The following is a 13,786-nucleotide window of genomic DNA, read 5'->3' as shown; positions in this document are numbered from 1 at the left end:
CAGAGGGATGTAACTGGGCAGATGTCCTGATGTTACCGGAGGATGGGGACTCACAGAGCCTTTACTCAAGCTCAGCTTCGGCTCTGTGAAAAGACCATGCAGAGACTCACTCTGTTGCCTCTCTGGAGTCAGACACACACACACTAAAAGAGACTTTCCTCAAACACAAGAACCCTTTTGAACACAGTTTAAAATTTAAGCCGCAGCTGTTGGGGAAGGTGTCACATGCTTTCCTGCCATCCAGAATCTGTAGCTGACAACTGGGTCTGCTCTACCTTAAACAAGCTGCATATTTCTTCTCTCCCATAGACACACTCCTGTCACCTCCCTTCAACACAAAACAGGGGACTATATCCATTGGCATCCTTTGCATATGTGCAGGGCATCACATAGTCAAGAGGAAATCATTGCCACTGTTCTCCCTGAAGTGGAAGCCAAGGCTCAGCCACTCACATGTGTCGTAAACTCAGTACCTGAGAAAAACCCTGGTCCCACAGCTGTTATTAAATATTTTGGCACGCAAAGGATTTAAGTAGCCAAGTGCAATGCATTAAAGTAGTCACATGGGTAAAGGACTAACTTAAACTAGAGGTTTTGATAGCCCTAATGTCTGAGAGGATGTCCTTTCCTCAGTTCTCACTATGTCAGATTTGTTTATTACCTTCCACTCTGATAGATCTTTGTTGGGATCTTTATTTTTAGAAACTGAAAGGGCAGTGAGACTTTAATGTACCACTTCTCCATCCAACTCTTGGGCACTTCACGAGGCATCTCTTCACCCAATAACTGGGTAACTGGGATGTCAGAGTGGGACCCTGACCCTGGGTGAGTGGCCTGGACCCAGCAGAGCTGCAGGAGCTGGTCCAGGCTCAGCTGTGTGAACTGATGCCCTCCCTCTTCAGCCAGGACCCCAACACATGAGCCAGACCCTCTCTGTCACCTGGTGCCAGGTGACCTCCTCCAGGTGACAATATACTCTCTTTCACGTCAAAAGAAGGCCAAGTCATTATTCCGAAGGCTTTGGGTTCGAACCCTGACAATATATCAGAAGGGTAATTACAGAATGTAACTTGTTTTGTTGGTTTCCTTTTCTTTTTTTAAAGCATGCTGCATACAGTTATCATCATTTCAACACCATTCTTGAGTTGCCAAAGCAAAGTTCTGACGAGCAATTTTTATTTAATGGAAACACTATGAAAGCACATCAGAAGTTTGACCAAAGGGGCGAATAAAATAATTCAGCCACCTTAGAAGTGATTTCCAGAAGACCCCGGTCTTTCCTGGGGTTTCTCTCAGCTGCCACCCTGCCCAGCACCTCTCCCACATTGTTATTGTCCCCCTTCCACGCCACGGAGCCCAGGGCCCGTGTTGCATGGCAGGAGTGGGCAGAGCAGCTGCAAGATGCAGGCGGGAGCCGGAGAGGCACCGCGGATCTTCTTTTCCCACCCAAATGCAAAGCAGAGCGCCGAGTGCTCGAGAGGTCTGCTCTCTGGTGAGGTTCAACATTAAGATGTGACAAGCTCCTTATATACAAGAGGATAAATGATATGCAAAGTCCATACTCTTTGTTCTGACAAGTGTCCAGAGGGAAAATTCTTGAGATAAAGCTGTAGCTTTCTAAGGCACAAGGGTAGGGTGGGCAGAATGAAGATTTTTATCAAAGAAGTTGAGCATTGAAACAGTGAAAAACACCACATTGCCTTCTCTCTGCACCTTCGGTATCCTGCCCCTACCTCCCACCTAGCCATTTGGCATTACTGAGCATCACCCTAGCCCATTGGGAGGGGTTTTTTTTCTTTTTCTTTTTTTTTTTTTTTTTAATACTTAAACATACATAGGAAGGCATCATCACATAAAAAGTCTTTTTTTTCCCTTCTGAGAAAACTCTCAAGCTGGTATTATACCTGCCTGGGCCTGGTCTCACGTGGAAAGACCACTCTCTGCTTCTGAGTGGCAGGTGATGGGACAGACAGACACCTCTGAAATCCCCACGATGATGGGACAGACACCTCTGAAATCCCCAGGATGAGACACGTTGCTCAGCTGGACACCCATCTTTCCTCTCTATTTCAAGCAAGACACAGAGAGAGAGAGAGGGGGGGAAAAATAACAGACAATTTCAGGAAAACGGCTAAATAGAGACTGGAGATATCCACCTGGGTGTGCAGGCTCAGATAAACCCCAGTGTCCATCCAGAAAAGAAACTGGTGCAGCTTTTTCCCCTGCTCTGTTTTGGTACCATGACCCTTTCATATAGTCTTGCCCCACAAACGATAAAGCCAAAGAAGCTTTTCCACGTGTGCTGTGAAGGTTGCGAGTCGGCCCTGCCAAGCTCTGGTAGCACTAATGGCATGCCAAAAGCAGGCAGTTATCTTATGGAAGGAAATTTGGCCATTTTTTAATTAAACCCAGAGATCTTTAAGACTCCTATTGCTTTTGGTATGAAAGATTTTTGTAGCAGGCAACAGATAAATCCAGACATAGAAGAAACAAACTGTTGATTAAAAGCTCAGTGTGGTTCTTATGTAAATACGATGTAAACATTAGAATTCACCCTTAACTATGTTTACCTGAAAACTGTAGAGCTCATCAATTATGAGACATTGTTTTAATGCACACACTATGCCCTCGTAATGTGGCAGTAAGTCGCAAAGACTTATGTAAAATATCTCTTTTTTAATCATGTCTAGTTTCATAGACAAAAGTAATCACTAAAAAGCCAGTGGCTACAAAAACTGCAAACAAAATGAACCTTTAAAAGCTAATGACTTAAGGGTGATTTTACAGACATATAAAGTATGTTAGGGGCTTACACTATTTGTCATTAACACATATTTTGAAAGCTTGGCTAATATAATGTGACACAAAATTAGTCAAACACAATTCATGCAATATTGTTTAATTTTACTCCTCATTTAACTTGGTTTTAAGCAAAATCATTATGTCACATGATAACATTCACTTGAACGAGAAATATTTTATAATGGTGTCTGCGTTTAGAAATGAGTTATTATGAGCTACATGCTGAACACATTCTTAACTATGAAAACTATAAAGCTAATAGCTTCATCATATTTTGACAACATCTACATACTTTATGCATTATTTACAAGAAAGATATAAAATGAAACTACTGAATATCTTGCACCATACTTCACAGTCATAGTTAACTGGTTAAAAATATAACACATTTATCTTCTGGTGGCTTTAGATTTGCATAGGAATATTTGCATACCATGTTGCAATGTGCTCTTAATGTAAAATTTAACCTTTGTACTTTCTCTCTGATGTGTAAGGTATACTCATTAAGTTAAAAATAATGGTAAAAATAAGTCTGCTGGTGATATACATTCCTTGAATGATTCCCTTGAGCAGTGAGGAAAGGTAAAATGTGGGTGGGAAAATGTTTAATTGAATTAACTCCTCATTTCCTATATTTTTATTCCAAATTTCACCGGCAGAGCAATTTGAGCAGTATTTGTCAACCATGTGAACTGCACAAAGTTTTACCTCTGGCGCTGAGGCTCTCAGTGCCCTTTAATCCTACATGAAAAGACGCATTTCTGGGTGCAGACGGAGGTCTAAATGCCTGACATCTTTTAATTGCACTGCCCTGCGCTGAGCACTGGGACTCGACAAGGAGCGTGTGTCCTGGGCCAGCGGTGGGGGAAGGGTTTGCTGTGGTTGAACCTTCGGACAGAGTTCATAGCTCTCGAATTGGCTCCAGTTTTCGACAGCTCAGAAGCCCATACTGCCATTTCTTTTCCCCTCCAAACTGGGCTAGATCTAAATAACTCCTAAAAGAAACGACCTTATTGTTGGCCTCTCCTCATTTAGGTGATGCCTTTAAAGTAAAGCCATCATCTTTCTGTATGCAAAGCATATTAATATTACAGACCAGAAGAGCATATGATCCATCAGAGCTCTGTTTCATGCTCTAAGAAAATATAGGTGAATCTGCTGAACGCTACACAGTGGTTTTGTAGCTTAACAGCTCCCAAGCAATTAGCGGCGACACCTTCTCTTTTTTTTTCCAAAAAAAAAAAATCATGCAAGTACCTCCCTTCAACGTGACTTCTGTTACCGGCTGCCAGCTCCTTCTCTATTCCAAAAAAAATACACCACAACCCCTTTGTGTGAAGAAATTCTGCATGACTTGCTTACACACGGTAATTGGACCATTATTTTTTTCTTTTTTAGGGCAGATCTCGTGTTGGCGTTTCTCTGCACTGACCCACCGACGACCTCCGCCGTTGACCTCAAAGGACTACTTTCTCTTTTGGTAAGAGATAATTCAGTCTCCCTGGTATGCCTCCTGGGCACAGTCAAAATTATGTCTGGTGATTCTGCGGTGTGGACTACTGTCTGCTAAGGACTGAGCTAATACCGCGACGTTCAATTAATTCAGGACCTCGGGATGGCCTTGAAGCGCCCTCCCCGACGGGGAGCGGCTCCCGCCGCACGGCCGCCCCGTCCCCATGGAGCCCTCACCTCTAATAAACACCGCTCTTTAAACACGGGCGGGAGCGTTTGGAGGATATGTAAATGCATTAATTTTTCATAAAGCCAGTTAGTTAGCTCCCCGTACCTGCCGTCGGCTCCGCTGCAAGGGGGGACACCTGGACAGTGGGTGACGACGCTTCGCCGCCACTGCGAGGGGGATTGCACAGCCTCAGAAAGTTTTAAATAAACAGCAATAGGGTAAATTTCCAGCCAAAAGCCAGGGCAGGAATTCAGTATTGGACTTTTACTTATTTACTGCCTCATCCGGACCTGCTGGTGATGGTTCTTGTAAAGATCCTCAGCGAGGTAAATAAAAGCGCAGAGCCCCAGCAACTGGCTGTTATTACAGCACCGAGCGGAGGTGTACAGAGCGGGAAATAACTCTCCCAGGGATAAATTACATGTGATGAGGGCCAAAAGAATACAGCTCCTATTTCAGGAAGTCTTCCAGGCAAAAGCAGAGATTTGGCAGTTTTAGCGTTCCTTTCAAGACAATACACGTACACCAAAAACATTACTCTTCACAGAGTACCCCAGAGGCCTTTCCAATCATCTGGATGCTCGCAGTTATTCCATTCCCTCAAATTCAACACAGATCTTCTTTATTAATTTTAATTTGTCATCAATAACCTGACAGGCTCTCTTTTGGCAAGAAATACTGTATTAACTGTTTCACTCACTGTGGCAGCTATTAAAAATGTGATAATGATTAGCAGTAATGAGGTCAAATAGAATAATGTGAGTATAAGTTGCTACCAGCGAAATATATAACACAAGAGGATTTATTATGTTCACTTGCTGAAATGTAATTTAAAAACAGGATATTACCACCTGCTATGCTGGCTCATAGGGTTATCCAGATCATTTAAGCATTTCCTGCTAATATGTTTATTTGCTTCTGGCAGATATTACCACTACTGTATTTCAAATAACTACACTTAAAACAAAGTTAATTGTTCCTATCTACTTAATATAGATATGATTATGTAAAGCAATGATTAGATGACTAGCTGGTAAACAAAGTTATTTGAGCATCAGTATCATTTAGGAAAAAAATGATGCAATAACATTAAGAGTTGTGGGCGATAAATCAGGTATGTGAGAAGCAGATCTCTGGTGAAGAAACTTTTGGTGGATACTAAGAGGAGGTGGGTAAGGGCTGTAAGAGCAGAGCTGCTGACATATGGCTCCTCAAGAAAAGAGAGCTGACAGATTTTAAATATCAGGGCACATTAAGTGAAACATTTAAACTTGATCAATATGAGAAACCGATAGATAATCTCGTTGCTCACCTGTATTCTCTTAAAAAGATTTCAGATTTTGACGACCTCACATTACTTTTCAATTTGTTGATCTAAATAGATTAATCCTTGGTTTTCACTGCAGTGACACATAGCATTTGATAGGGACCTGGATGAAGCCGCAGGTATGCTTGATCTGCGAAAGCTTTTTTAGATTGGGAAGATAAGAGTTTAATACCAAAAAAAAAACCAAGCCCAACCTCATTCTCATCTGGCTGAGCTTTAATTTTGAGCAGAGATTACGGAGTTAGGCCAAATTCTCCTTCTGTTTACACGGTTTTAAATCCCCTGAACTAAGCCAGAATTCAACCCTAATCCCGTGCGATGTAAAGCACGATTTCACCATCAGCACTGAGGCTCTTGCACCCTGCGAAGAAAGGCTGGCAGAACTGAAGTCCTGCTCGAGAAAGGAGACAGCAAGAGGATTACAACTTTCGGGATATAAATGATAGCCACGTGGTCTGCTCAGCTAATTCCTCCATGACCTTGTTGGAAGAATGTGATTTTTTGGAAAATATTAGTCAGCAGTTTTACATTATGCCTTCATCGTCATTCTTGCATTTGGCTTTTCAATAGAATTTTTCCTATAAATAAAAAAATAGCAACAAATGAGCAAAAGCAGTGATATAAAGGATCTGTACAAGAATGGATGTTGCAAGTTAAGGCAAAACATAAGTCGCAGACAGACATTTTAGAAACAATAAATAACACACACGTATGCTTATTTATCCTATTTAAACGGGTTTTTTCATCTGCTGTATGTTTTTTTGTGTTATCTTTCATACACCTGTTGAACAAATGCACCTATAAAGTGGGATTTCCTGAGATTTACACAACCTTCACTTATCAAAAAGCTAGCTTCAATGGGTAGTGCTTTATTCGTAGCAAAGAAAGAGCAGGCTGGAGTTTGAAGGCAACTATGAACATGAAGCCCTGAGTTGTGATTAATTATAAGGCAAAGACTTTCTCCACCTGCATCTTTCCAACCAAACACCACCAATAGCATCACTGCTCGTTGAAAAAAAAAAAGATTACAAAGAGACACTATATTTTTATATTGATAAAATGGCAGTGTGTTACATGGTGGAGTAAGGATATGAGAATAAACTTCCTCTCGCTGCAGAATACCGGAGCTTTGTCTGCCTTTTCCAGCATCTTCTTTCCAACACCAGCAATGAAAGCACGAGGGTCCTGAGCTTCAACTCACGCCGAGACCGCAGGAAGCCCTAGAAACCATCGTTTCTGTTCCTAGCAGGTTCCTGGCCATACAGTGACAGTGCAGAACTCCCCCTACTCGCGATTTCTGCCCTGTAACTAATGCAGAGGGCAAGGCTCAGCCCAGAGACCCTCAGCTGCTGTGCAGCGCTAATTATTGGCTGGAGTAATTGAGCTGCTGGAAGACTTTCCCCACGCAAAGTCGGCGTTAAGAGATTAGCGCTAAGCTCACATCACCTCTTTCCTGAGTTTGTGTTTGTGCTTCTCAGGAAAGGAAGCAAGAGGGGGAAAATAAAAACTAAACTAAACTAAACTAAGCTAAATAAAAAATAAACTAAACTAAAATAAAACAAACTAAACTAAATAAAAACTAAACTAAACTAAACTAAACTAAACTAAAATAAAATAAAATAAAAAATAAACTAAATAAAATAAAATTTAAATAAATAAAATAAAATAAAGCAAAATAAAATAAAAATAAAATTTAAAAAATGAAATAAAATAAAAAATAAAATAAAATATTTTTTAAAAAATAAAATAAAAAATAAAATCAAATAAAAAATAAAATATAATAAAATAAAATAAAATAAAATAAATAAAATAAAATAAAATAAAATAATAAAATAAAATAAAATAATAAAATAAAATAAAATAAAATAAAATAAAATAAAATAAAATAAATAAAATAAAATAAAATAAAATAAAATAAAATAAAATAAAATAAAATAAAATAAAATAAAATAAAATAAAATAAAATAAAATAAAATAAAATAAAATAAAATAAAATAAAACAAAACAAAACAAAACCAAATAAAAAGAGGGAGAGGGAAAGAGACGGATCAGGTCTCTTCAAAAGACAAGTGACTGATAACATGGCAGAGGGAAGGGCGGAGGGACCGATTAGGCGGCGACCGCTAAGCGCCGCGCATGCCGTATGTGGCGAGTGCCACTCTGGGACCGTGGCTTTACCCCGGACAAAACCCCTCGCCGATGCTGCGCGGCTGGAGGGGATCTCACCAGGGGCTGCCAGCCCCCCCACCCCCCGCCGTGCCCAGGTACCCGCTGTCCCTCCGCGCCTCGGCCGCTCGCCTGATGCAACGCCGCCGCCGCCGCCTTTACAGATCAGCTAAATTTGAATTGATGATAGGTACAGTGTTTGTAATCCTACATCAAGCGGCGCTTGTGTCTGGCGTTTATTTGTGCTATTGCTTTGGCAGCTTCTTCCAGAGCCTCCTCTCATCTGACATGTCAGGTCTACAATCAAAGAGGAATAGTGAATTCACTTTTACAGTTAGGCAAGCTGAATGCTATTACCCATGTATTTGTCACCAACCTGCAGATCCCAGCCTCTAATCTGCCATCTGGATGGATGCTACAAAGTTAAGAGCCAGGGACATGCATTTCTCAGTAACTACCTGCTGTCAGCTATTATTTTAAGGATCCTGTGATTTTCTTTTATTTTGACTAGAAAAAACAAGGCAGCTGCAGTAATAAAAAGGCATATCAACTAGTCACTTTCTGGCAGATTTGTCACTGGTGTGGATACAGTAGTGGTATTTTTTGTTAGCAAATGTATACAGTGGAATATAATATTGTAAATCTGTAGTGCGTTCTTCACAAAGAAAAAAAAAAAAAATCCTTTTTAGAACCTTGTATACCAGTCAACAAAATAAAAAATGAAAACGTATTTGTTTTCACCTTATTGTACGCACGCATTATATTTTTCTTTTACAATATTGTCCATTGTGTGCAACATACTTTGTAAATACTCTGTTAGGTTTTAAAAATTGCTGCTGTCCTCCAATTTTAGTACGGTTCTGACAGATGCGTACTCAGTTACTGCCCAAGTCCCGGGCTGTAAATATTTGCTGAGAAGAATTGGCGGTTTTATGTTTGGAGAATCTGGAGAATAAGATTAACTTTTCAATTAACAATTGAACAATTAGCAATTTTCAAATTAATTTATTATAATAATGCTTTGAAAAAATGCAGGCAAGAAATGCAATGATGGAAAACTATACCCGACCAAATTAATCCCTTGTGTGACTCTATTTCAGTCAACATGGTTATATCAGGATAAAATGATAATTAATTGTCATTAATATGAGTATGAAGCAACTGATGAGAAAAGTATAAGGGTACAAAAAACGTATACTCAGTTCAGTTTCTGTGACTGTACACAAGAACAAATTGTTCTACTTTCAGACTGCCACGCGTCATTTTAGACGATAAAGCAATTGATTTGCTTCTGCATTTTCTTTTCTTAAAAGTTCTTCGATGAAGATCCTGCTTATAGTTCTCTTTCTATGGCTGGATTAACTACGCAAAGAAGTTCTCACATGATGTCTTTAGGACATGGAAACCCAATTTCAGGGGCCCGGGGTGCCCACGGCCAGGGGCCACCGCAGCCAAGGCCACGTTCAGCAAGCAGTGCCTCTGCTTTAGGTAAGGTGCTTCGGGGGATTGTAGCGAAAAAGGGAAAATTGCAACTCAGTATTTAAAATCCCGTTGAAATACGCAACGTGCCGACTGGCCAATGCACAGATCAGGTGTTTCAGCCATGGTTTGAGTTTCCCTGAAATGTTTTTTTCATTTGTTGAATATTAAGTTCCAGAGACTCCCATCAAGAGGAAAACGGGGACGTGGGAGAGGGACTCTGGGGGGCCCTCATTCATCATCACTGTGATCTCCAACGAGCTGGTGGTGGGTTCAGGACCTACTTTTGTGTTGGTTAAGGCCAATTTTAACTTCCTGCTGCTCTTTTTTTCCCGAAGAGAGGCTTTTTGAAGAGCTTGAGTGAAGGAACTGATTTCTCGCTTACGGCTGACGAGTTCTCACTAATGATCAGAGAGTGCCATGTATTTTGGGATTTGATTTTGGTAAACACGCACAATTTAGATGTTTATTCAAAACATTCAAATCTCATCAGTCTCTGAGACGGTTATGACAGCTAGAAGGAAGTGGACAAATTGTTGATGGTTGAGGAGCAATCAGGGTGCACAGCGTTTAATGAATTAAATTTTAATAGTATTTTCAGATGATTCAGAGCCACCCGGTTTAGATCTCAGATAGCATATGGCATTATCTGATGGCTGTTGCTCTTGTCCTCTTCGTCTTCCATTTCACTTGCTTTGTCTAGTTTTCAATTAGACAGCAAGCTCTTGAGGGCTGGTACCATATCCTGTGTAATTCTATGTATCTCCTTCTATCTCTGATGCAAATTAGAACAACTGAGCCCAAAAGAATTGCTGGGAAGAATGGCATTGTGTTTTTTAAAGTCTGAAATAGGAATATTGACTTTTTCTGAGATTTCTTGCACTTGCATTTTCATACCATAATCAATGAAAATAATTTGAAAATATGAAATGCAAATTCTTCTGTGAAAAATGACTAAAAGGAGCACTGTACCACTCCATGTTCCTGGACTGCAGACCAAATCTGCTCCATTGACAAATCCATGATTTTTTATTTCTAAACATCAGCCTGGGAAAAACGAAGCCTAGATCTGAAAAAAAAAAAAAAAAAGCTGGTGCTGCTTTGTGCAGCAGGTGCCACCAGCGGCAGCGAATGAAGATCCTCACTGCAACAGACCAGCCATCGTTTGCTGTCCCCTTTATTCAGATGAGCATGGGATGAGATTTACCCAAGATCACAGAATCGTTTTGCAGCTGATCCACAAGTAAACCCCAGATTTCTTCATTCCTGATCCACCGTCCTATTTCTGGACCACGCAGAGTCATACACAAACTGCAACACAAAGCCAGACCTTGGGGAGTTAAAGTTGAAATGATGAAACGTGGAGTCACTAGAAAGCCCAGAGGAAGGATTAACTTTACCGTTTGCTTGTTTATTTATTTATTCAGGTATTGAAGAACAGGATCTTTAGTACAACATGGCAAATGGCAAACAACTGACAGAAAATCTTCGAAAGGGTAACGTTGTCTGCAATGCCGATGCTGTGATGACTGGCACCTGCCAGAATCTAATCTGGGCATCCAATTTTGGGAAGACTTATGCATCTCCAGGTTGTCATAAAACAGATTTTACAGGTAGAAATACAAGTTGCTCCCTCAAGATGTTTTCATTATGCTTAGTTAAATCTGTGAAGGTTCCTGTCCAGCTTTGGATGCACATGAACTGTTTTACTGAGATTTCAGCGCAGATAATTATTTCCTATGTCCAACATAACATTGTCGATTTGTTAAAGGATGCTTTTAGCAGTTCTTAGAAAACGCTTTCTATCATTGCAGTAATCCCAGCTGCAGATATTGGAACAGCTTCTCCGACCTGCTAAGGCAATTTGATGCTTATAATTGGCCCTTATTAGCCTGGAAGTATCATAGAGAGTCAGTGGCATCTCCTCTGTTGAAACCCCTGCCAGCAGAAAGTGGGCAGAAGCAGAGATATGGCTTCTTGTGCAGGTTCTTCCTGAGAAGAGGTAGGCTACAGGCATGCCAGGAAAATTCAGAGATGCTGGCAGTTGGAGTATAATGGAGCGAGGAGACGGTTGTGAATGGCAGGTCTAATATTCCTATTTCCAGCTGCTGTAGCAGCCACCAGGGCTGGTCTTCAAGAGCAAGGTAGCCCCAGTCAACCCCCCCACTGCTAATGCAGCCCAGGCACAGTGGACAAGCAAATGTCAGCACCAAATATATAATTAGGCTATTCCTGCATCTTCATCTTATGGTTCACCCATCCCTGTGGCCACTGCAGGAGTAGCTCTAATTTACATCGAGAACACACACCTTGGCATCAACAAAAGGAAAAGCCCCATTTCTTTCTCTTGTGCCTAGTCAAGTCACAAGTGACTCTCCAACTGTATTTCAGCAACTAAATGAAAAATAAGGTTTAAACTGAATTCTGATAGCAATAGGATTACAGTTGAAACACCTAGAGAACTATGTAAACATTACTGGTAGTATCTGTAAATCCGAGTGCTCTATAAGTCAATCTTCACTCAAATGTGCTCAGTTCACTTGCAGTTAAGATGAACTCAACCTTGAAGTCTTGTCAGACATATAGGCTTGAGCATACTGGATTTGCGTACCTGTAACTGAAGCCAAATGTTGGTCCCCCAGCTCTCACCATTTCTGAAGTGTGTGGGCATCCAATCGCCAACAGAACTGGACAAAGACCTTCAAAATGTGCCTTTGACAGAAACTGGCTATCCTATAGAAGAGAAATTTTCTCCCCTTTGCCTAAAGTGTTTTCATTGTGGAAATAAAAAAGGTCTCTTCATATTTTAAAATTCCTTGGAGAAGCCTACACTGTACTTCATTCATAGGATTTTTTCAGAAAAGTATATAATCGAAACATCTAGAGAAAGCATATATTATTACTTTTGAAAATAATATCTGTTTTTGATCCTTTGTTTGACTACCTAGAGTGCAGACCAGCTTAAGACCTTTTACTCCACGTAAATAATATGTGGAGCACTAGAGAGGCATCTCATTTGCTCTTTACTGGAAATACCATGTCTGAGCAGAGAGGTTTGGATAAAACGTTGCAGTCAGCGTAGTTCTTGCTGGGTGATTTCACCTAAGTGATATTTAGGTGAAAACGGCAGGATGCATCAGTTTGAGAGAGAAGGTTACAGCTGGATTCACCTTCCTAGAGCGATCCTTCCACCCTGAGAAGAAGACAGCAATGGGCAGCACCCGCATGCACCGGCTGCCAAAACCAGCCGGTGGTTTGCCGAGAGGCTCGGCAGCAGCTTCACTCCTGCTGTCAGGCTTTCCAAATTGCAAGGAGTTTATTCTGGGCAGGAGAAGCGCAATCTGCATGCTTTATTTATTCTTTTCAGAGCTGTCAAAAGATCATTCCTTTAGAGGGGGCATGAGGGTTCAAATCCTTGCATGGAAAGTTAATCTTCAATATGAAAGAAAATGTAGGATTAGTTAGTATGAAATTCTGCTAATAGATTAAAAGACTCTCTCGCAACCTTTTAAGGTTATTTATTAGTAATTTATTAATACAGTTAGAACAAAAATGACTGTTGTTTTCAGAATTCATTTTTCAGGCTGCAGACTTATACCAGATGACACTCGGGCTCCGGCTCTTTGGGAATACACATCAAACCCTGGTTCATAATTTATGTAATGACATATACTTGGACACTGATTAGCTACCTTATCAGCCCTGTAATAAAGGAAGCATAACCCCTAGTTTATCATTCATTTATCTGAAGTCATTTTGAATAATATCACAAGATTGTAATGTAATCATTATGCTGTACAGCATGTGTGGGCCAGTACACTACACTGTCAGTGTCAGAGGACTGTCATAGTTCATACTACTTAATTTGCTCACTTCTTACACATTTATAAAATTGGAGTCAACAGTCTGGTGGAGGAGTAATATTCCGGGCAAGAGACTTACACAAATTGTTAATAGGGTGTTCAACAAGAGCGTGAAGAAGCATGAGACAAGACAAAAATGGGTTTCGTGGTGGAACTGAATGGGTAGTCAAGGAGCGGGTTGAATTTCCCTCAATGTCCTCCATCCAAAGCACCCATGGACTTTGACGTTTTTTCTCCACGAGAATGAAGTTTCTCTTTAGAGAGCTTAAAAGCCCTCTGCAACAGGACTCCTTCATTGTCTGTAAAGCTGGGAGATTTCCTGAATAAACCATGGAGCTCGTAGCGAGGTCTACGGGCAGAACAAACACCGGCGTCTTGCAAAGGGTGCACGAGGAGATCTCGCAAACTCAAGCACTGCCTCATCCTTCTTCCTGGGGCTGCTCGTGGTTTTATAACCGGCTTTCACAA

Source organism: Tyto alba, unplaced genomic scaffold, assembly GCF_018691265.1.
Source record: "Tyto alba isolate M040663 unplaced genomic scaffold, T.alba_DEE_v4.0 Super-Scaffold_1, whole genome shotgun sequence".
NCBI classification, from domain to species: domain Eukaryota; kingdom Metazoa; phylum Chordata; class Aves; order Strigiformes; family Tytonidae; genus Tyto; species Tyto alba.
Note: the sequence above shows the minus strand (reverse complement) of the source record.